The sequence below is a fragment of the Brienomyrus brachyistius genome, chromosome 2 (assembly GCF_023856365.1).
Source record: "Brienomyrus brachyistius isolate T26 chromosome 2, BBRACH_0.4, whole genome shotgun sequence".
NCBI classification, from domain to species: domain Eukaryota; kingdom Metazoa; phylum Chordata; class Actinopteri; order Osteoglossiformes; family Mormyridae; genus Brienomyrus; species Brienomyrus brachyistius.
In genome coordinates, this window is record NC_064534.1 from 36,114,864 (window position 1) to 36,134,456 (window position 19,593).

The following is a 19,593-nucleotide window of genomic DNA, read 5'->3' on the forward strand; positions in this document are numbered from 1 at the left end:
GTAGGCTGCCGGCTGAGTAGTTTGGTGAATGTTTGGTGTGGGTCCGGCGCTGCCGATTGGATGGTGGTGCTGCAGTGTGAGTCAGATAAAAAAAAAAAAAGAACATTAGTAGTATCCAATGGGACTAACTGGCATGTATAGACGCGTGTAATGCAAAAGGGCTGTTTTTGGTAGCATCTTCCGCTTACGGCCATACCACCCTGAACACGCCCGATCTCGTCTGATCTCAGAAGCTAAGCAGGGTAGGTTCTGGTTAGTACTTGGATGGGAGACCACCTGGGAATACCAGGTGCTGTAAGCTTTTCTCACTTTTAATTTATACAGGGTGCGCTCCACTTCACGATTAATTTAAATCTATCACTCCCCTTCCATTTTACTATTTTATATATATATATTTTTTTTTTCTCTCATTCCTAAAGGCAGCTTTTAGAAATCGTTTTACTCTAAATACTTCCTAGTAATTCTAGGTGCTGTAAGCTGTTCGTGCCTTTATTCCACCAGGGCGCGATCTTCTCACAAACTTGAAGACTGTCACTCCCCATTCACGTTTTACAACTTATTGTTAATGATAAAGAGACAGCTTTTTACACACAGTTTTAAACAAAGTACTGATATTTTTCCTCTTCAACTGACCGCTTTGTTTTCTATGCAAAAACCACTTCGCCACAGAAGACTCAATATTATTGGCATAGCAAGTTCTGCTCTTCTCCTTTCAAAACTTGCTAAAAGCTGTATTTAAAAGAACAGATTGGCCGGGGTAATTCACACCCTTCAATGCCAGCCTAATGTTTAGGTTAGTGGGAATCACAGAGGAATTAGGGATGGAAACTTCTTTGCTGGTGGTAGAAGCAGTCTGGTGAATTTTTAGAGAGAAGAGGCCGTCGATGTTTGAATGTAGAAAATTGTTCTGGCTGCAGCCTGCAGTATGGACTTGTTGGTGTGTGTAGCTCCCAGTGTTCTGACAGCGCGACGTTTTGGGGAAGCATGTGATTCAGCAGCTACCAGTGGGCTTCGTGCGGCGGAGATTTTGTGGCTGTTAGCGGAGTTGATAACAGAGGGTCGTTAAGAGAAGCCTGCATGCAGTAGGCAAAGGAGTAATGTTTGCCGGCGGGGGACGTGCGGCGATTAACCTGTGCGGTAGTGAAAAGGAGTTAAAAAGAAGGAAGTGTGCGGATGCGGAAAGAATGGAATAATTGTGGTAGGCTGCCGGCTGAGTAGTTTGGTGAATGTTTGGTGTGGGTCCGGCGCTGCCGATTGGATGGTGGTGCTGCAGTGTGAGTCAGATAAAAAAAAAAAAAAAACCAGGAGTAGGATCCAATGGGACTAACTGGCATGTATAGACGCGTGTAATGCAAAAGGGCTGTTTTTGGTAGCATCTTCCGGTTACGGCCATACCACCCTGAACACGCCCGATCTCGTCTGATCTCAGAAGCTAAGCAGGGTAGGTTCTGGTTAGTACTTGGATGGGAGACCACTTGGGAATACCAGGTGCTGTAAGCTTTTCTCACTTTTAATTTATACAGGGGGCGCTCCACTTCACGATTAATTTAAATCTATCACTCCCCTTCCATTTTACTATTTTATATATATATATATTTTTTTTCTCTCATTCCTAAAGGCAGCTTTTAGAAATCGTTTTACTCTAAATACTTCCTAGTAATTCTAGGTGCTGTAAGCTGTTCGTGCCTTTATTCCACCAGGGCGCGATCTTCTCACAAACTTGAAGACTGTCACTCCCCATTCACGTTTTACAACTTATTGTTAATGATAAAGAGACAGCTTTTTACACACAGTTTTAAACAAAGTACTGATATTTTTCCTCTTCAACTGACCGCTTTGTTTTCTATGCAAAAACCACTTCGCCACAGAAGACTCAATATTATTGGCATAGCAAGTTCTGCTCTTCTCCTTTCAAAACTTGCTAAAAGCTGTATTTAAAAGAACAGATTGGCCGGGGTAATTCACACCCTTCAATGCCAGCTTAATGTTTAGGTTAGTGGGAATCACAGAGGAATTAGGGATGGAAACTTCTTTGCTGGTGGTAGAAGCAGTCTGGTGAATTTTTAGAGAGAAGAGGCCGTCGATGTTTGAATGTAGAAAATTGTTCTGGCTGCAGCCTGCAGTATGGACTTGTTGGTGTGTGTAGCTCCCAGTGTTCTGACAGCGCGACGTTTTGGGGAAGCATGTGATTCAGCAGCTACCAGTGGGCTTCGTGCGGCGGAGATTTTGTGGCTGTTAGCGGAGTTGATAACAGAGGGTCGTTAAGAGAAGCCTGCATGCAGTAGGCAAAGGAGTAATGTTTGCCGGCGGGGGACGTGCGGCGATTAACCTGTGCGGTAGTGAAAAGGAGTTAAAAAGAAGGAAGTGTGCGGATGCGGAAAGAATGGAATAATTGTGGTAGGCTGCCGGCTGAGTAGTTTGGTGAATGTTTGGTGTGGGTCCGGCGCTGCCGATTGGATGGTGGTGCTGCAGTGTGAGTCAGATAAAAAAAAAAAAAAACCAGGAGTAGGATCCAATGGGACTAACTGGCATGTATAGACGCGTGTAATGCAAAAGGGCTGTTTTTGGTAGCATCTTCCGCTTACGGCCATACCACCCTGAACACGCCCGATCTCGTCTGATCTCAGAAGCTAAGCAGGGTAGGTTTTGGTTAGTACTTGGATGGGAGACCACCTGGGAATACCAGGTGCTGTAAGCTTTTCTCACTTTTAATTTATACAGGGGGCGCTCCACTTCACGATTAATTTAAATCTATCACTCCCCTTCCATTTTACTATTTTATATATATATATATTTTTTTTCTCTCATTCCTAAAGGCAGCTTTTAGAAATCGTTTTACTCTAAATACTTCCTAGTAATTCTAGGTGCTGTAAGCTGTTCGTGCCTTTATTCCACCAGGGCGCGATCTTCTCACAAACTTGAAGACTGTCACTCCCCATTCACGTTTTACAACTTATTGTTAATGATAAAGAGACAGCTTTTTACACACAGTTTTAAACAAAGTACTGACATTATTCCTCTTCAACTGACCGCTTTGTTTTCTATGCAAAAACCACTTCGCCACAGAAGACTCGATATTATTGGCATAGCAAGTTCTGCTCTTCTCCTTTCAAAACTTGCTAAAAGCTGTATTTAAAAGAACAGATTGGCCGGGGTAATTCACACCCTTCAATGCCAGCTTAATGTTTAGGTTAGTGGGAATCACAGAGGAATTAGGGATGGAAACTTCTTTGCTGGTGGTAGAAGCGGTCTGGTGAATTTTTAGAGAGAAGAGGCCGTCGATGTTTGAATGTAGAAAATTGTTCTGGCTGCAGCCTGCAGTATGGACTTGTTGGTGTGTGTAGCTCCCAGTGTTCTGACAGCGCGACGTTTTGGGGAAGCATGTGATTCAGCAGCTACCAGTGGGCTTCGTGCGGCGGAGATTTTGTGGCTGTTAGCGGAGTTGATAACAGAGGGTCGTTAAGAGAAGCCTACATGCAGTAGGCAAAGGAGTAATGTTTGCCGGCGGGGGACGTGCGGCGATTACCCTGTGCGGTAGTGAAAAGGAGTTAAAAAGAAGGAAGTGTGCGGATGCGGAAAGAATGGAATAATTGTGGTAGGCTGCCGGCTGAGTAGTTTGGTGAATGTTTGGTGTGGGTCCGGCGCTGCCGATTGGATGGTGGGGCTGCAGTGTGAGTCAGATAAAAAAAAAAAAAAAAAACAGGAGTAGGATCCAATGGGACTAACTGGCATGTATAGACGCGTGTAATGCAAAAGGGCTGTTTTTGGTAGCGTCTCTCACTTATGGCCATACCACCCTGAACACGCCCGATCTCATCCGATCTCGAAAGCCAAGCAGGGTAGGGTCTGGTTAGTACTTGGATGGGAGACCTCCTGGGAATACCAGGTGCTGTAAGCTTTTCTCACTTTTACTTTATACAGGGGGCGCTCCACTTCACGATTAATTTAAATCTATCACTCCCCTTCCGTTTTACTATTTTATATATATATATATTTTTTCTTTCATTCCTAAAGGCAGCTTTTAGAAATCGTTTTACTCTAAATACTTCCTAGTAATTCTAGGTGCTGTAAGCTGTTCGTGCCTTTATTCCACCAGGGCGCGATCTTCTCACAAACTTGAAGACTGTCACTCCCCATTCACGTTTTACAACTTATTGTTAATGATAAAGAGACAGCTTTTTACACACAGTTTTAAACAAAGTACTGATATTTTTCCTCTTCAACTGACCGCTTTGTTTTCTATGCAAAAACCACTTCGCCACAGAAGACTCAATATTATTGGCATAGCAAGTTCTGCTCTTCTCCTTTCAAAACTTGCTAAAAGCTGTATTTAAAAGAACAGATTGGCCGGGGTAATTCACACCCTTCAATGCCAGCTTAATGTTTAGGTTAGTGGGAATCACAGAGGAATTAGGGATGGAAACTTCTTTGCTGGTGGTAGAAGCAGTCTGGTGAATTTTTAGAGAGAAGAGGCCGTCGATGTTTGAATGTAGAAAATTGTTCTGGCTGCAGCCTGCAGTATGGACTTGTTGGTGTGTGTAGCTCCCAGTGTTCTGACAGCGCGACGTTTTGGGGAAGCATGTGATTCAGCAGCTACCAGTGGGCTTCGTGCGGCGGAGATTTTGTGGCTGTTAGCGGAGTTGATAACAGAGGGTCGTTAAGAGAAGCCTGCATGCAGTAGGCAAAGGAGTAATGTTTGCCGGCGGGGGACGTGCGGCGATTAACCTGTGCGGTAGTGAAAAGGAGTTAAAAAGAAGGAAGTGTGCGGATGCGGAAAGAATGGAATAATTGTGGTAGGCTGCCGGCTGAGTAGTTTGGTGAATGTTTGGTGTGGGTCCGGCGCTGCCGATTGGATGGTGGTGCTGCAGTGTGAGTCAGATAAAAAAAAAAAAAAAACCAGGAGTAGGATCCAATGGGACTAACTGGCATGTATAGACGCTTGTAATGCAAAAGGGCTGTTTTTGGTAGCATCTTCCGCTTACGGCCATACCACCCTGAACATGCCCGATCTCGTCTGATCTCAGAAGCTAAGCAGGGTAGGTTCTGGTTAGTACTTGGATGGGAGACCACCTGGGAATACCAGGTGCTGTAAGCCTTTCTCACTTTTACTTTATACAGGGGGCGCTCCACTTCACGATTAATTTAAATCTATCACTCCCCTTCCATTTTACTATTTTATATATATATATTTTTTTTTTCTCTCATTCCTAAAGGCAGCTTTTAGAAATCGTTTTACTCTAAATACTTCCTAGTAATTCTAGGTGCTGTAAGCTGTTCGTGCCTTTATTCCACCAGGGCGCGATCTTCTCACAAACTTGAAGACTGTCACTCCCCATTCACGTTTTACAACTTATTGTTAATGATAAAGAGACAGCTTTTTACACACAGTTTTAAACAAAGTACTGACATTATTCCTCTTCAACTGACCGCTTTGTTTTCTATGCAAAAACCACTTCGCCACAGAAGACTCGATATTATTGGCATAGCAAGTTCTGCTCTTCTCCTTTCAAAACTTGCTAAAAGCTGTATTTAAAAGAACAGATTGGCCGGGGTAATTCACACCCTTCAATGCCAGCTTAATGTTTAGGTTAGTGGGAATCACAGAGGAATTAGGGATGGAAACTTCTTTGCTGGTGGTAGAAGCGGTCTGGTGAATTTTTAGAGAGAAGAGGCCGTCGATGTTTGAATGTAGAAAATTGTTCTGGCTGCAGCCTGCAGTATGGACTTGTTGGTGTGTGTAGCTCCCAGTGTTCTGACAGCGCGACGTTTTGGGGAAGCATGTGATTCAGCAGCTACCAGTGGGCTTCGTGCGGCGGAGATTTTGTGGCTGTTAGCGGAGTTGATAACAGAGGGTCGTTAAGAGAAGCCTGCATGCAGTAGGCAAAGGAGTAATGTTTGCCGGCGGGGGACGTGCGGCGATTACCCTGTGCGGTAGTGAAAAGGAGTTAAAAAGAAGGAAGTGTGCGGATGCGGAAAGAATGGAATAATTGTGGTAGGCTGCCGGCTGAGTAGTTTGGTGAATGTTTGGTGTGGGTCCGGCGCTGCCGATTGGATGGTGGGGCTGCAGTGTGAGTCAGATAAAAAAAAAAAAAAAACCAGGAGTAGGATCCAATGGGACTAACTGGCATGTATAGACGCTTGTAATGCAAAAGGGCTGTTTTTGGTAGCATCTTCCGCTTACGGCCATACCACCCTGAACACGCCCGATCTCGTCTGATCTCAGAAGCTAAGCAGGGTAGGTTCTGGTTAGTACTTGGATGGGAGACCACCTGGGAATACCAGGTGCTGTAAGCTTTTCTCACTTTTAATTTATACAGGGGGCGCTCCACTTCACGATTAATTTAAATCTATCACTCCCCTTCCATTTTACTATTTTATATATATATATATTTTTTTTCTCTCATTCCTAAAGGCAGCTTTTAGAAATCGTTTTACTCTAAATACTTCCTAGTAATTCTAGGTGCTGTAAGCTGTTCGTGCCTTTATTCCACCAGGGCGCGATCTTCTCACAAACTTGAAGACTGTCACTCCCCATTCACGTTTTACAACTTATTGTTAATGATAAAGAGACAGCTTTTTACACACAGTTTTAAACAAAGTACTGACATTATTCCTCTTCAACTGACCGCTTTGTTTTCTATGCAAAAACCACTTCGCCACAGAAGACTCGATATTATTGGCATAGCAAGTTCTGCTCTTCTCCTTTCAAAACTTGCTAAAAGCTGTATTTAAAAGAACAGATTGGCCGGGGTAATTCACACCCTTCAATGCCAGCTTAATGTTTAGGTTAGTGGGAATCACAGAGGAATTAGGGATGGAAACTTCTTTGCTGGTGGTAGAAGCGGTCTGGTGAATTTTTAGAGAGAAGAGGCCGTCGATGTTTGAATGTAGAAAATTGTTCTGGCTGCAGCCTGCAGTATGGACTTGTTGGTGTGTGTAGCTCCCAGTGTTCTGACAGCGCGACGTTTTGGGGAAGCATGTGATTCAGCAGCTACCAGTGGGCTTCGTGCGGCGGAGATTTTGTGGCTGTTAGCGGAGTTGATAACAGAGGGTCGTTAAGAGAAGCCTGCATGCAGTAGGCAAAGGAGTAATGTTTGCCGGCGGGGGACGTGCGGCGATTACCCTGTGCGGTAGTGAAAAGGAGTTAAAAAGAAGGAAGTGTGCGGATGCGGAAAGAATGGAATAATTGTGGTAGGCTGCCGGCTGAGTAGTTTGGTGAATGTTTGGTGTGGGTCCGGCGCTGCCGATTGGATGGTGGGGCTGCAGTGTGAGTCAGATAAAAAAAAAAAAAAAACCAGGAGTAGGATCCAATGGGACTAACTGGCATGTATAGACGCTTGTAATGCAAAAGGGCTGTTTTTGGTAGCATCTTCCGCTTACGGCCATACCACCCTGAACACGCCCGATCTCGTCTGATCTCAGAAGCTAAGCAGGGTAGGTTCTGGTTAGTACTTGGATGGGAGACCACCTGGGAATACCAGGTGCTGTAAGCTTTTCTCACTTTTAATTTATACAGGGGGCGCTCCACTTCACGATTAATTTAAATCTATCACTCCCCTTCCATTTTACTATTTTATATATATATATATTTTTTTTCTCTCATTCCTAAAGGCAGCTTTTAGAAATCGTTTTACTCTAAATACTTCCTAGTAATTCTAGGTGCTGTAAGCTGTTCGTGCCTTTATTCCACCAGGGCGCGATCTTCTCACAAACTTGAAGACTGTCACTCCCCATTCACGTTTTACAACTTATTGTTAATGATAAAGAGACAGCTTTTTACACACAGTTTTAAACAAAGTACTGACATTATTCCTCTTCAACTGACCGCTTTGTTTTCTATGCAAAAACCACTTCGCCACAGAAGACTCGATATTATTGGCATAGCAAGTTCTGCTCTTCTCCTTTCAAAACTTGCTAAAAGCTGTATTTAAAAGAACAGATTGGCCGGGGTAATTCACACCCTTCAATGCCAGCTTAATGTTTAGGTTAGTGGGAATCACAGAGGAATTAGGGATGGAAACTTCTTTGCTGGTGGTAGAAGCGGTCTGGTGAATTTTTAGAGAGAAGAGGCCGTCGATGTTTGAATGTAGAAAATTGTTCTGGCTGCAGCCTGCAGTATGGACTTGTTGGTGTGTGTAGCTCCCAGTGTTCTGACAGCGCGACGTTTTGGGGAAGCATGTGATTCAGCAGCTACCAGTGGGCTTCGTGCGGCGGAGATTTTGTGGCTGTTAGCGGAGTTGATAACAGAGGGTCGTTAAGAGAAGCCTGCATGCAGTAGGCAAAGGAGTAATGTTTGCCGGCGGGGGACGTGCGGCGATTACCCTGTGCGGTAGTGAAAAGGAGTTAAAAAGAAGGAAGTGTGCGGATGCGGAAAGAATGGAATAATTGTGGTAGGCTGCCGGCTGAGTAGTTTGGTGAATGTTTGGTGTGGGTCCGGCGCTGCCGATTGGATGGTGGGGCTGCAGTGTGAGTCAGATAAAAAAAAAAAAAAAACCAGGAGTAGGATCCAATGGGACTAACTGGCATGTATAGACGCTTGTAATGCAAAAGGGCTGTTTTTGGTAGCATCTTCCGCTTACGGCCATACCACCCTGAACACGCCCGATCTCGTCTGATCTCAGAAGCTAAGTAGGGTAGGTTCTGGTTAGTACTTGGATGGGAGACCACCTGGGAATACCAGGTGCTGTAAGCTTTTCTCACTTTTAATTTATACAGGGGGCGCTCCACTTCACGATTAATTTAAATCTATCACTCCCCTTCCATTTTACTATTTTATATATATATATATTTTTTTTCTCTCATTCCTAAAGGCAGCTTTTAGAAATCGTTTTACTCTAAATACTTCCTAGTAATTCTAGGTGCTGTAAGCTGTTCGTGCCTTTATTCCACCAGGGCGCGATCTTCTCACAAACTTGAAGACTGTCACTCCCCATTCACGTTTTACAACTTATTGTTAATGATAAAGAGACAGCTTTTTACACACAGTTTTAAACAAAGTACTGACATTATTCCTCTTCAACTGACCGCTTTGTTTTCTATGCAAAAACCACTTCGCCACAGAAGACTCGATATTATTGGCATAGCAAGTTCTGCTCTTCTCCTTTCAAAACTTGCTAAAAGCTGTATTTAAAAGAACAGATTGGCCGGGGTAATTCACACCCTTCAATGCCAGCTTAATGTTTAGGTTAGTGGGAATCACAGAGGAATTAGGGATGGAAACTTCTTTGCTGGTGGTAGAAGCGGTCTGGTGAATTTTTAGAGAGAAGAGGCCGTCGATGTTTGAATGTAGAAAATTGTTCTGGCTGCAGCCTGCAGTATGGACTTGTTGGTGTGTGTAGCTCCCAGTGTTCTGACAGCGCGACGTTTTGGGGAAGCATGTGATTCAGCAGCTACCAGTGGGCTTCGTGCGGCGGAGATTTTGTGGCTGTTAGCGGAGTTGATAACAGAGGGTCGTTAAGAGAAGCCTACATGCAGTAGGCAAAGGAGTAATGTTTGCCGGCGGGGGACGTGCGGCGATTACCCTGTGCGGTAGTGAAAAGGAGTTAAAAAGAAGGAAGTGTGCGGATGCGGAAAGAATGGAATAATTGTGGTAGGCTGCCGGCTGAGTAGTTTGGTGAATGTTTGGTGTGGGTCCGGCGCTGCCGATTGGATGGTGGGGCTGCAGTGTGAGTCAGATAAAAAAAAAAAAAAAAACCAGGAGTAGGATCCAATGGGACTAACTGGCATGTATAGACGCGTGTAATGCAAAAGGGCTGTTTTTGGTAGGATCCCTCGCTTATGGCCATACCACCCTGAACACGCCCCATCTCGTCTGATCTCGGAAGCCAAGCAGGGTAGGGTCTGGTTAGACCCACGATCTTCGTTCAATTAAGAAGGTGCTTCCAGCCTTACAGCCTCAGTTTACGTAAGTACAACGCCATGTCTACTGTTCCGTGTTCTGAGTGTAATATGTTTAGCTATTCTTCTCCAGTCATTAGCGGTATTTATACATGTGAGAAGTGTCAGTTAGTCGCTAGACTGACGGAGAAGATTGTAGTGTTAGAGGGACGTATCCGGACGTTACATAACATTCAGGAGAATGAGAGTTTTATTGACTCAGTGTTAGCGGCTCCGGATATGTCCGCGATAGCCAGTAAGTCTCCCCCTGCTCCGGCAGCAGAGCCTTCGCAGCAAGGCGAGTGGGTGACGACCCGGCGGCATAGTCGCAAATCCAAACCAAACTTACACCGGCACCATTCGCCTATCCGCGTTTCCAACAGGTTCTCCCCACTCAGTGAAACTCCCACTGAGACGCCTGTTGAAAGTGCTCTAATAATTGGTGATTCTATTCTAAGAAACGTGAGAGTAGCGACTCCAGCGACCATTGTAAATTGTCTCCCGGGTGCCAGAGCGACCGACATCTCGGCAAATTTAAAAGTGCTGGCTAAAAGTAAACGTAAATACTCTCAGATAGTTATCCACGTCGGCACTAATGATGTCCGATTGAGGCAATCGGAGATCACAAAGGCAAATTTTAAAGAGGTGTGCAACATTGCGAAGAAGATGTGTGTGTCAGTAACGTGCTCTGGCCCCATCCCTGCTAGACGTGGCGATGAAATGTACAGCAGATTATCGTCGCTACATCGCTGGCTGTCGGAATGGTGCCCGATAAATGGTGTAGGTTATATAGACAACTGGAGGATGTTCTGGGGTAGGCCTGGGCTTTTGAAGAGGGACGGTATTCACCCCTCGCGGGCTGGTGCCGACCTCCTGTCTAAAAGCATAGCTCGTAGTCTACAGGCAAATCGCTGACTAACTAGAGCCAAGTCCAGGCGGCAGGCAAACCGGCATAACCGACCGCCTGCTAGTCGCTTAGAGTCGTCGCCTAGGGTTCATTTCATTGAGACTGTGTCTGCTCCCCGCGTCTCTAATCATGGAGGACTATTCCACCGTGGAGTGTGCCATAATAACTTAATTAAAATCACAATGAATCCGTTACTAGAAAACAGTTGTGATGCAATATTTAAACTTAAACTTGGACTTCTGAATATAAGATCACTGGCCCCTAAAGCACTATTAATAAATGAAATAATTACTGATTTTAGTCTTGGTGCCCTGTGCCTTACTGAGACCTGGCTTAAACCAGATGAATTCATGGCACTAAATGAATCTACTCCAGCGGAATACAGTTATAAGCATAACCCGCGACCAAATCGCAAAGGTGGTGGTGTTGCTGCAATTTTTCAGTCCAACTTAGGAGTGTCTGAGAAATGTGGTGTGAGTTTCAGCACATTTGAAACTCTTGTTCTTAGCCTTGCTGGCTCATCTCTTTCTAGTTCATCACCCCAAATCACCATGGTTATTGTGTATAGACCGCCTGGGCCGTACAGTGATTTTCTTAAGGAATTTGCTGATTTTTTAACAAACCTGGTGGTCAGTACTGACAAAGCCGTTATTGTGGGTGATTTTAACATTCATATGGAGAAGGATAATGATCCTTTAAAAACAGCGTTTGCAGCTATTCTTGACTCTGTAGGTGTATGTCAGAATGTAGTCGGGCCTACTCATGTCTGTAACCATACCCTTGATTTGATCATTAGTCATGGCATCCTGGTAGAACATGTGTCTATTATGCCACAGAGTCCTCTGCTCTCAGATCATTACTTGTTAACATTTGAAATCCAGTATAGCCTCCTGTTGACCACCACTCCAAAGTATAGAATCAGACGTTCTATTAAGGCACTAACTACAACAACATTTATGAAACAACTTCCACAGCCCTTTAGCCTTACATCTGAAGCATCGTGTGTAAATGAACTTGAACAGGCAACTTCAAACATGGAAAAATCCCTTCGCAGCACTCTAGATCTTGTGGCTCCACTTAGGAGTATAAAGCATAGCAATAACAAACCTGCCCCCTGGTACTCTGATAATACACGTGAACTCAAACAGGCATCACGCAAGCTAGAGCGAAAATGGCGCTCAACTAAACTGGAAGTTTTCAAATCTGCCTGGAAAGAGAGCCTCTCTAAATACAGACAAGCACTAGTAACTGCTCGGTCTGTGTATCTCTCCAGATTAATAGACATGAACAAAACCAATCCTAAATTCCTATTTGAATCCGTGGCTAGGATAACACAGAATTCCTCATTAAACTTGCAAATCCCACAAGCTCTTAAGAGTGATGACTTTCTTACATTTTTTAATGGTAAGATAACTACAATTAGACAGACTATACAGTGCACACCTTTACCTACTTACGGCTGCCTGCCTCCTGCTAGTCTTATGCCTACCAATAATGAGACCTTTGAATCATTCATTCCTATTACACACTCAGAACTTTTGAGCTTAATTTTCTCCTGTAAATCCTCTACTAGCCTTGTAGACCCAATTCCTACAAAATTCTTCAAGGAAATTGCACCACAGATTGGCACTACCGTGTTAAATGTGTTAAACTCTTCTCTTAGGCTTGGATATGTTCCAAAACCTTTTAAAATGGCTGTTATCAGACCCGTCCTAAAGAAACCAAATCTTGAACCCAGTGTTTTAGGAAACTATAGACCTATCTCAAATCTTCCTTTCATTTCAAAGATCATGGAAAAGGTTGTAGTTCGTCAGTTGTCCTCTTTCCTACAAAAAACTAATGCCAATGAATTATATCAGTCTGGCTTTAGACCAAACCATAGCACAGAAACTGCTCTAGTCAAAGTAATGAATGATCTACTTGTGGCTTCTGACCGTGGCTGTGTATCTCTGTTGGTATTGCTAGATTTAACTGCAGCGTTCGATACTGTGGACCATAATATCCTCTTGGACCGGTTAGAAGGTGTAGTTGGCATTACAGGGACAGCGCTCTCTTGGTTCCGCTCATATTTGTCTGATCGCTATCAGTATGCCCATGTGAACAATGAATCATCCAAGGCCACTAAAGTTGAATATGGTGTCCCACAGGGATCAGTCCTGGGCCCGCTACTGTTTACCCTATACATGCTACCTCTTGGTAACATTATTAGAAATCATGGTATTGGGTTTCATTGTTATGCAGATGATACACAGTTGTACATATCTGTTAACCCTGATGATATATCACTGCTATCTCGGTTAGAAGACTGTCTATTAGATATCCAGTGCTGGATGGCAAAAAATTTCCTTATGTTAAACACAGAAAAAACAGAAGTTCTGGTAATTGGTCCCAAGGCTGCTAGAAATAAGTTCCACCACCTCAACGTTGGTAACCTTCCTACACAACCTAACATGGTAGTTAGAAATCTTGGCGTTCTTGTCGATTCAGATCTATGCTTTGATGCTCACATAAGAAGTATTACTAGAACTGCATTTTATCATCTACGGAACATAGCCAAGCTTCGTAAGATGCTCTCACTTAATGATGCAGAAAAACTAATACATGCCTTCGTAAGTTCCAGACTGGATTACTGTAATGCCCTCCTATCGGGTTGCCCGTCTGGATCCTTGCATAAACTTCAGATGGTACAGAATGCTGCAGCCAGAGTTCTAACAAACACTAAAAAATTTGATCATATTACACCGGTCTTATCCTCTCTTCATTGGCTGCCAGTTAAGTCTCGAATTGACTATAAAATACTGCTATTAACTTATAAAGCACTAAATGGCCTTGCACCAGAATACCTTAGTGAACTGCTGACCACATACAACCCTCCACGCTTGCTTCGCTCTCAAGCCATGGGATATCTGTTAGTGCCTAGGGTAGAAAGAGCTACGGCAGGCTGCAGAGCTTTCTCCTACAAAGCTCCTCTGCTGTGGAATGGTCTTCCACCGGATGTGCGGGTTTCAGGTTCACTCTCAATATTCAAGTCCAGACTAAAAACACACCTGTTTAGTTTAGCGTATAGGGACACTAGTTCTAGCCCTAGCTAACTCTTCACTCCCAGTCAGACCTGTAGTGTGAGGTGTAGAGCTGGGTGGGGATCGGTGCCATTGGCTTTGGATGAACTGGATTGTCAGTGCTGTCACTCTAGCTTTGCAATCTCTTGTGGAACTGGAGTGCTGACATTTCAGGGACTCCCCATGCCGGCATTCCCACTTGCCTCTCCCTCCTACTGATGCTGCCATAGCCATATCTGCCGGAGCTTGCAGATTGCACTTCATATTGTACTCACCTAGCTTTTAGCACTGCCAATAGCCTCCTCTACTATGCCTAATTGTACATTTTATTTCCCCTACTCCTCCTGGGGGTGATGCCTGGAGACCTCAATCTATCAAGATATCCAGCACACCCGACCACCACCAGTGACGTCCCTGCATCCAGCTCGCCGTTCTGTTCTTCCGTGTATGACCCGCTGCCTTACCTCTGGTTGCCTGGCAATTGGAAGAAGACTCGGCTTCGGCTCTCTCTATTTGACTATCCCTGCCGGCCCCTGGAGGATGGGCTTCCCCTTTGAGTCTGGTCCCTCTCAAGGTTTCTTCCTTCTAGGGAGTTTTTCCTTGCCACTGTCGCCTATGGCTTACTCACTGGGGGCTTTGGGTGAGGATACTGTAAAGCGCTTTGAGACAATGTAATGTTGTGATAATGCGCTATATAAAAATAAATTTGTTGTTGTTGTTGTTGTACTTGGATGGGAGACCTCCTGGGAATACCAGGTGCTGTAAGCCTTTCTCACTTTTACTTTATACAGGGGGCGCTCCACTTCACGATTAATTTAAATCTATCACTCCCTTTCCATTTTACTATTTTATATATATATTTTTTTTTTTTCTCTCATTCCTAAAGGCAGCTTTTAGAAATCGTTTTACTCTAAATACTTCCTGGTAATTCTAGGTGCTGTAAGCTGTTCGTGCCTTTATTCCACCAGGGCGCGATCTTCTCACAAACTTGAAGACTGTCACTCCCCATTCACGTTTTACAACTTATTGTTAATGATAAAGAGACAGCTTTTTACACACAGTTTTAAACAAAGTACTGATATTATTCCTCTTCAACTGACCGCTTTGTTTTCTATGCAAAAACCACTTCGCCACAGAAGACTCGATATTATTGGCATAGCAAGTTCTGCTCTTCTCCTTTCAAAACTTGCTAAAAGCTGTATTTAAAAGAACAGATTGGCCGGGGTAATTCACACCCTTCAATGCCAGCTTAATGTTTAGGTTAGTGGGAATCACAGAGGAATTAGGGATGGAAACTTCTTTGCTGGTGGAAGAAGCGGTCTGGTGAATTTTTAGAGAGAAGAGGCCGTCGATGTTTGAATGTAGAAAATTGTTCTGGCTGCAGCCTGCAGTATAGACTTGTTGGTGTGTGTAGCTCCCAGTGTTCTGACAGCGCGACGTTTTGGGGAAGCATGTGATTCAGCAGCTACCAGTGGGCTTCGTGCGGCGGAGATTTTGTGGCTGTTAGCGGAGTTGATAACAGAGGGTCGTTAAGAGAAGCCTGCATGCAGTAGGCAAAGGAGTAATGTTTGCCGGCGGGGGACGTGCGGCGATTAACCTGTGCGGTAGTGAAAAGGAGTTAAAAAGAAGGAAGTGTGCGGATGCGGAAAGAATGGAATAATTGTGGTAGGCTGCCGGCTGAGTAGTTTGGTGAATGTTTGGTGTGGGTCCGGCGCTGCCGATTGGATGGTGGGGCTGCAGTGTGAGTCAGATAAAAAAAAAAAAAAGAACATTAGTAGGATCCAATGGGACCAACTGGCATGTATAGAGGCGTGTAATGCAAAAGGGCTGTTTTTGGTAGCATCTCTCGCTTACGGCCATACCACCCTGAACACGCCCGATCTCGTCTGATCTCGGAAGCTAAGCAGGGTAGGGTCTGGTTAGTACTTGGATGGGAGACCACCTGGGAATACCAGGTGCTGTAAGCTTTTCTCACTTTTACTTTATACAGGGGGCGCTCCACTTCACGATTAATTTAAATCTATCACTCCCCTTCCATTTTACTATTTTATATATATATATATTTTTTCTCTCATTCATAAAGGCAGCTTTTAGAAACCGTTTTACTCTAAATACTTCCTTGTAATTCTAGGTGCTGTAAGCTGTTCGTGCCTTTATTCCACCAGGGCGCGATCTTCTCACAAACTTGAAGACTATCACTCCCCATTCACGTTTTACAACTTATTGTTAATGATAAAGAGACAGCTTTTTACACACAGTTTTAAACAAAGTACTGATATTATTCCTCTTCAACTGACCGCTTTGTTTTCTATGCAAAAACCACTTCGCCACAGAAGACTCGATATTATTGGCATAGCAAGTTCTGCTCTTCTCCTTTCAAAACTTGCTAAAAGCTGTATTTAAAAGAACAGATTGGCCGGGGTAATTCACACCCTTCAATGCCAGCTTAATGTTTAGGTTAGTGGGAATCACAGAGGAATTAGGGATGGAAACTTCTTTGCTGGTGGAAGAAGCGGTCTGGTGAATTTTTAGAGAGAAGAGGCCGTCGATGTTTGAATGTAGAAAATTGTTCTGGCTGCAGCCTGCAGTATAGACTTGTTGGTGTGTGTAGCTCCCAGTGTTCTGACAGCGCGACGTTTTGGGGAAGCATGTGATTCAGCAGCTACCAGTGGGCTTCGTGCGGCGGAGATTTTGTGGCTGTTAGCGGAGTTGATAACAGAGGGTCGTTAAGAGAAGCCTGCATGCAGTAGGCAAAGGAGTAATGTTTGCCGGCGGGGGACGTGCGGCGATTAACCTGTGCGGTAGTGAAAAGGAGTTAAAAAGAAGGAAGTGTGCGGATGCGGAAAGAATGGAATAATTGTGGTAGGCTGCCGGCTGAGTAGTTTGGTGAATGTTTGGTGTGGGTCCGGCGCTGCCGATTGGATGGTGGGGCTGCAGTGTGAGTCAGATAAAAAAAAAAAAAAAGAACATTAGTAGGATCCAATGGGACTAACTGGCATGTATAGACGCGTGTAATGCAAAAGGGCTGTTTTTGGTAGCGTCTCTCGCTTATGGCTATACCACCCTGAACACGCCTGATCTCATCTGATCTCGTAAGCTACGCAGGGTAGGGTCTGGTTAGTACTTGGATGGGAGACCTCCTGGGAATACCAGGTGCTGTAAGCTTTTCTCACTTTTACTTTATACAGGGGGCGCTCCACTTCACGATTAATTTAAATCTATCACTCCCCTTCCATTTTACTATTTTATATATATATATATATATTTTTCTCTCATTCATAAAGGCAGCTGTTACACACCGTTTTACTTTAAATACTTCCTGGTAATTCTAGGTGCTGTAAGCTGTTCGTGCCTTTATTCCACCAGGGCGCGATCTTCTCACAAACTTGAAGACTGTCACTCCCCATTCACGTTTTACAACTTATTGTTAATGATAAAGAGACAGCTTTTTACACACAGTTTTAAACAAAGTACTGATATTATTCCTCTTCAACTGACCGCTTTGTTTTCTATGCAAAAACCACTTCGCCACAGAAGACTCGATATTATTGGCATAGCAAGTTCTGCTCTTCTCCTTTCAAAACTTGCTAAAAGCTGTATTTAAAAGAACAGATTGGCCGGGGTAATTCACACCCTTCAATGCCAGCTTAATGTTTAGGTTAGTGGGAATCACAGAGGAATTAGGGATGGAAACTTCTTTGCTGGTGGTAGAAGCGGTCTGGTGAATTTTTAGAGAGAAGAGGCCGTCGATGTTTGAATGTAGAAAATTGTTCTGGCTGCAGCCTGCAGTATGGACTTGTTGGTGTGTGTAGCTCCCAGTGTTCTGACAGCGCGACGTTTTGGGGAAGCATGTGATTCAGCAGCTACCAGTGGGCTTCGTGCGGCGGAGATTTTGTGGCTGTTAGCGGAGTTGATAACAGAGGGTCGTTAAGAGAAGCCTGCATGCAGTAGGCAAAGGAGTAATGTTTGCCGGCGGGGGACGTGCGGCGATTAACCTGTGCGGTAGTGAAAAGGAGTTAAAAAGAAGGAAGTGTGCAGATGCGGAAAGAATGGAATAATTGTGGTAGGCTGCCGGCTGAGTAGTTTGGTGAATGTTTGGTGTGGGTCCGGTGCTGCCGATTGGATGGTGGGGCTGCAGTGTGAGTCAGATAAAAAAAAAAAAAAGAACATTAGTAGTATCCAATGGGACCAACTGGCATGTATAGAGGCGTGTAATGCAAAAGGGCTGTTTTTGGTAGCATCTCTCGCTTACAGCCATACCACCCTGAACACGCCTGATCTCGTCTGATCTCGGAAGCCAAGCAGGGTAGGGTCTGGTTAGTACTTGGATGGGAGACCACCTGGGAATACCAGGTGCTGTAAGCTTTTCTCACTTTTACTTTATACAGGGGGCGCTCCACTTCACGATTATTTTAAATCTATCACTCCCCTTCCATTTTACTATTTTATATATATATATTTTTTTTCTCTCATTCATAAAGGCAGCTTTTAGAAACCATTTTACTCTAAATACTTCCTGGTAATTCTAGGTGCTGTAAGCTGTTCGTGCCTTTATTCCACCAGGGCGCGATCTTCTCACAAACTTGAAGACTGTCACTCCCCATTCACGTTTTACAACTTATTGTTAATGATAAAGAGACAGCTTTTTAAACGCAGTTTTAAACAAAGTACTGATATTATTCCTCTTCAACTCACCGCTTTGTTTTCTATGCAAAAACCACTTCGCCACAGAAGACTCGATATTATTGGCATAGCAAGTTCTGCTCTTCTCCTTTCAAAACTTGCTAAAAGCTGTATTTAAAAGAACAGATTGGCCGGGGTAATTCACACCCTTCAATGCCAGCTTAATGTTTAGGTTAGTGGGAATCACAGAGGAATTAGGGATGGAAACTTCTTTGCTGGTGGTAGAAGCGGTCTGGTGAATTTTTAGAGAGAAGAGGCCGTCGATGTTTGAATGTAGAAAATTGTTCTGGCTGCAGCCTGCAGTATGGACTTGTTGGTGTGTGTAGCTCCCAGTGTTCTGACAGCGCGACGTTTTGGGGAAGCATGTGATTCAGCAGCTACCAGTGGGCTTCGTGCGGCGGAGATTTTGTGGCTGTTAGCGGAGTTGATAACAGAGGGTCGTTAAGAGAAGCCTGCATGCAGTAGGCAAAGGAGTAATGTTTGCCGGCGGGGGACGTGCGGCGATTAACCTGTGCGGTAGTGAAAAGGAGTTAAAAAGAAGGAAGTGTGCGGATGCGGAAAGAATGGAATAATTGTGGTAGGCTGCCGGCTGAGTAGTTTGGTGAATGTTTGGTGTGGGTCCGGCGCTGCCGATTGGATGGTGGGGCTGCAGTGTGAGTCAGATAAAAAAAAAAAAGAACATTAGTAGTATCCAATGGGACCAACTGGCATGTATAGAGGCGTGTAATGCAAAAGGGCTGTTTTTGGTAGCATCTCTCGCTTACGGCCATACCACCCTGAACACGCCTGATCTCGTCTGATCTCGGAAGCTAAGCAGGGTAGGGTCTGGTTAGTACTTGGATGGGAGACCACCTGGGAATACCAGGTGCTGTAAGCTTTTCTCACTTTTACTTTATACAGGGGGCGCTCCACTTCACGATTAATTTAAATCTATCACTCCCCTTCCATTTTACTATTTTATATATATATATATTTTTTTCTCTCATTCATAAAGGCAGCTTTTAGAAACCGTTTTACTCTAAATACTTCCTGGTCATTCTAGGTGCTGTAAGCTGTTCGTGCCTTTAT

General features: G+C 44.2%; 12 non-coding genes across 12 annotated transcripts; all 12 read left to right on the forward strand.

Moving 5' to 3' along the window:
- The first annotated feature begins 182 nt into the window (after nucleotides 1-182).
- On the forward strand, nucleotides 183-301 carry LOC125735593 (5S ribosomal RNA). Its single transcript, XR_007394887.1, has one exon. It is a non-coding gene; the product is annotated as a 5S ribosomal RNA (ribosomal RNA).
- A 1,080-nt stretch (nucleotides 302-1,381) lies between these two features.
- On the forward strand, nucleotides 1,382-1,500 carry LOC125737189 (5S ribosomal RNA). The gene has a single exon (XR_007396455.1). It is a non-coding gene; the product is annotated as a 5S ribosomal RNA (ribosomal RNA).
- Nucleotides 1,501-2,579: 1,079 nt separating this feature from the next.
- Nucleotides 2,580-2,698, forward strand: LOC125736439 (5S ribosomal RNA). Its single transcript, XR_007395717.1, has one exon. It is a non-coding gene; the product is annotated as a 5S ribosomal RNA (ribosomal RNA).
- Nucleotides 2,699-3,779: 1,081 nt separating this feature from the next.
- On the forward strand, nucleotides 3,780-3,898 carry LOC125735237 (5S ribosomal RNA). Its single transcript, XR_007394536.1, has one exon. It is a non-coding gene; the product is annotated as a 5S ribosomal RNA (ribosomal RNA).
- A 1,078-nt stretch (nucleotides 3,899-4,976) lies between these two features.
- Nucleotides 4,977-5,095, forward strand: LOC125736194 (5S ribosomal RNA). The gene has a single exon (XR_007395479.1). It is a non-coding gene; the product is annotated as a 5S ribosomal RNA (ribosomal RNA).
- A 1,080-nt stretch (nucleotides 5,096-6,175) lies between these two features.
- On the forward strand, nucleotides 6,176-6,294 carry LOC125735594 (5S ribosomal RNA). Its single transcript, XR_007394888.1, has one exon. It is a non-coding gene; the product is annotated as a 5S ribosomal RNA (ribosomal RNA).
- Nucleotides 6,295-7,374: 1,080 nt separating this feature from the next.
- On the forward strand, nucleotides 7,375-7,493 carry LOC125735595 (5S ribosomal RNA). Its single transcript, XR_007394889.1, has one exon. It is a non-coding gene; the product is annotated as a 5S ribosomal RNA (ribosomal RNA).
- Nucleotides 7,494-8,573: 1,080 nt separating this feature from the next.
- Nucleotides 8,574-8,692, forward strand: LOC125736577 (5S ribosomal RNA). Its single transcript, XR_007395854.1, has one exon. It is a non-coding gene; the product is annotated as a 5S ribosomal RNA (ribosomal RNA).
- Nucleotides 8,693-15,690: 6,998 nt separating this feature from the next.
- LOC125735619 (5S ribosomal RNA) lies at nucleotides 15,691-15,809 on the forward strand. The gene has a single exon (XR_007394913.1). It is a non-coding gene; the product is annotated as a 5S ribosomal RNA (ribosomal RNA).
- A 1,079-nt stretch (nucleotides 15,810-16,888) lies between these two features.
- LOC125730733 (5S ribosomal RNA) lies at nucleotides 16,889-17,007 on the forward strand. Its single transcript, XR_007391025.1, has one exon. It is a non-coding gene; the product is annotated as a 5S ribosomal RNA (ribosomal RNA).
- Nucleotides 17,008-18,088: 1,081 nt separating this feature from the next.
- LOC125734173 (5S ribosomal RNA) lies at nucleotides 18,089-18,207 on the forward strand. Its single transcript, XR_007393497.1, has one exon. It is a non-coding gene; the product is annotated as a 5S ribosomal RNA (ribosomal RNA).
- Nucleotides 18,208-19,283: 1,076 nt separating this feature from the next.
- Nucleotides 19,284-19,402, forward strand: LOC125733134 (5S ribosomal RNA). The gene has a single exon (XR_007392490.1). It is a non-coding gene; the product is annotated as a 5S ribosomal RNA (ribosomal RNA).
- Nucleotides 19,403-19,593: the final 191 nt, after the last annotated feature.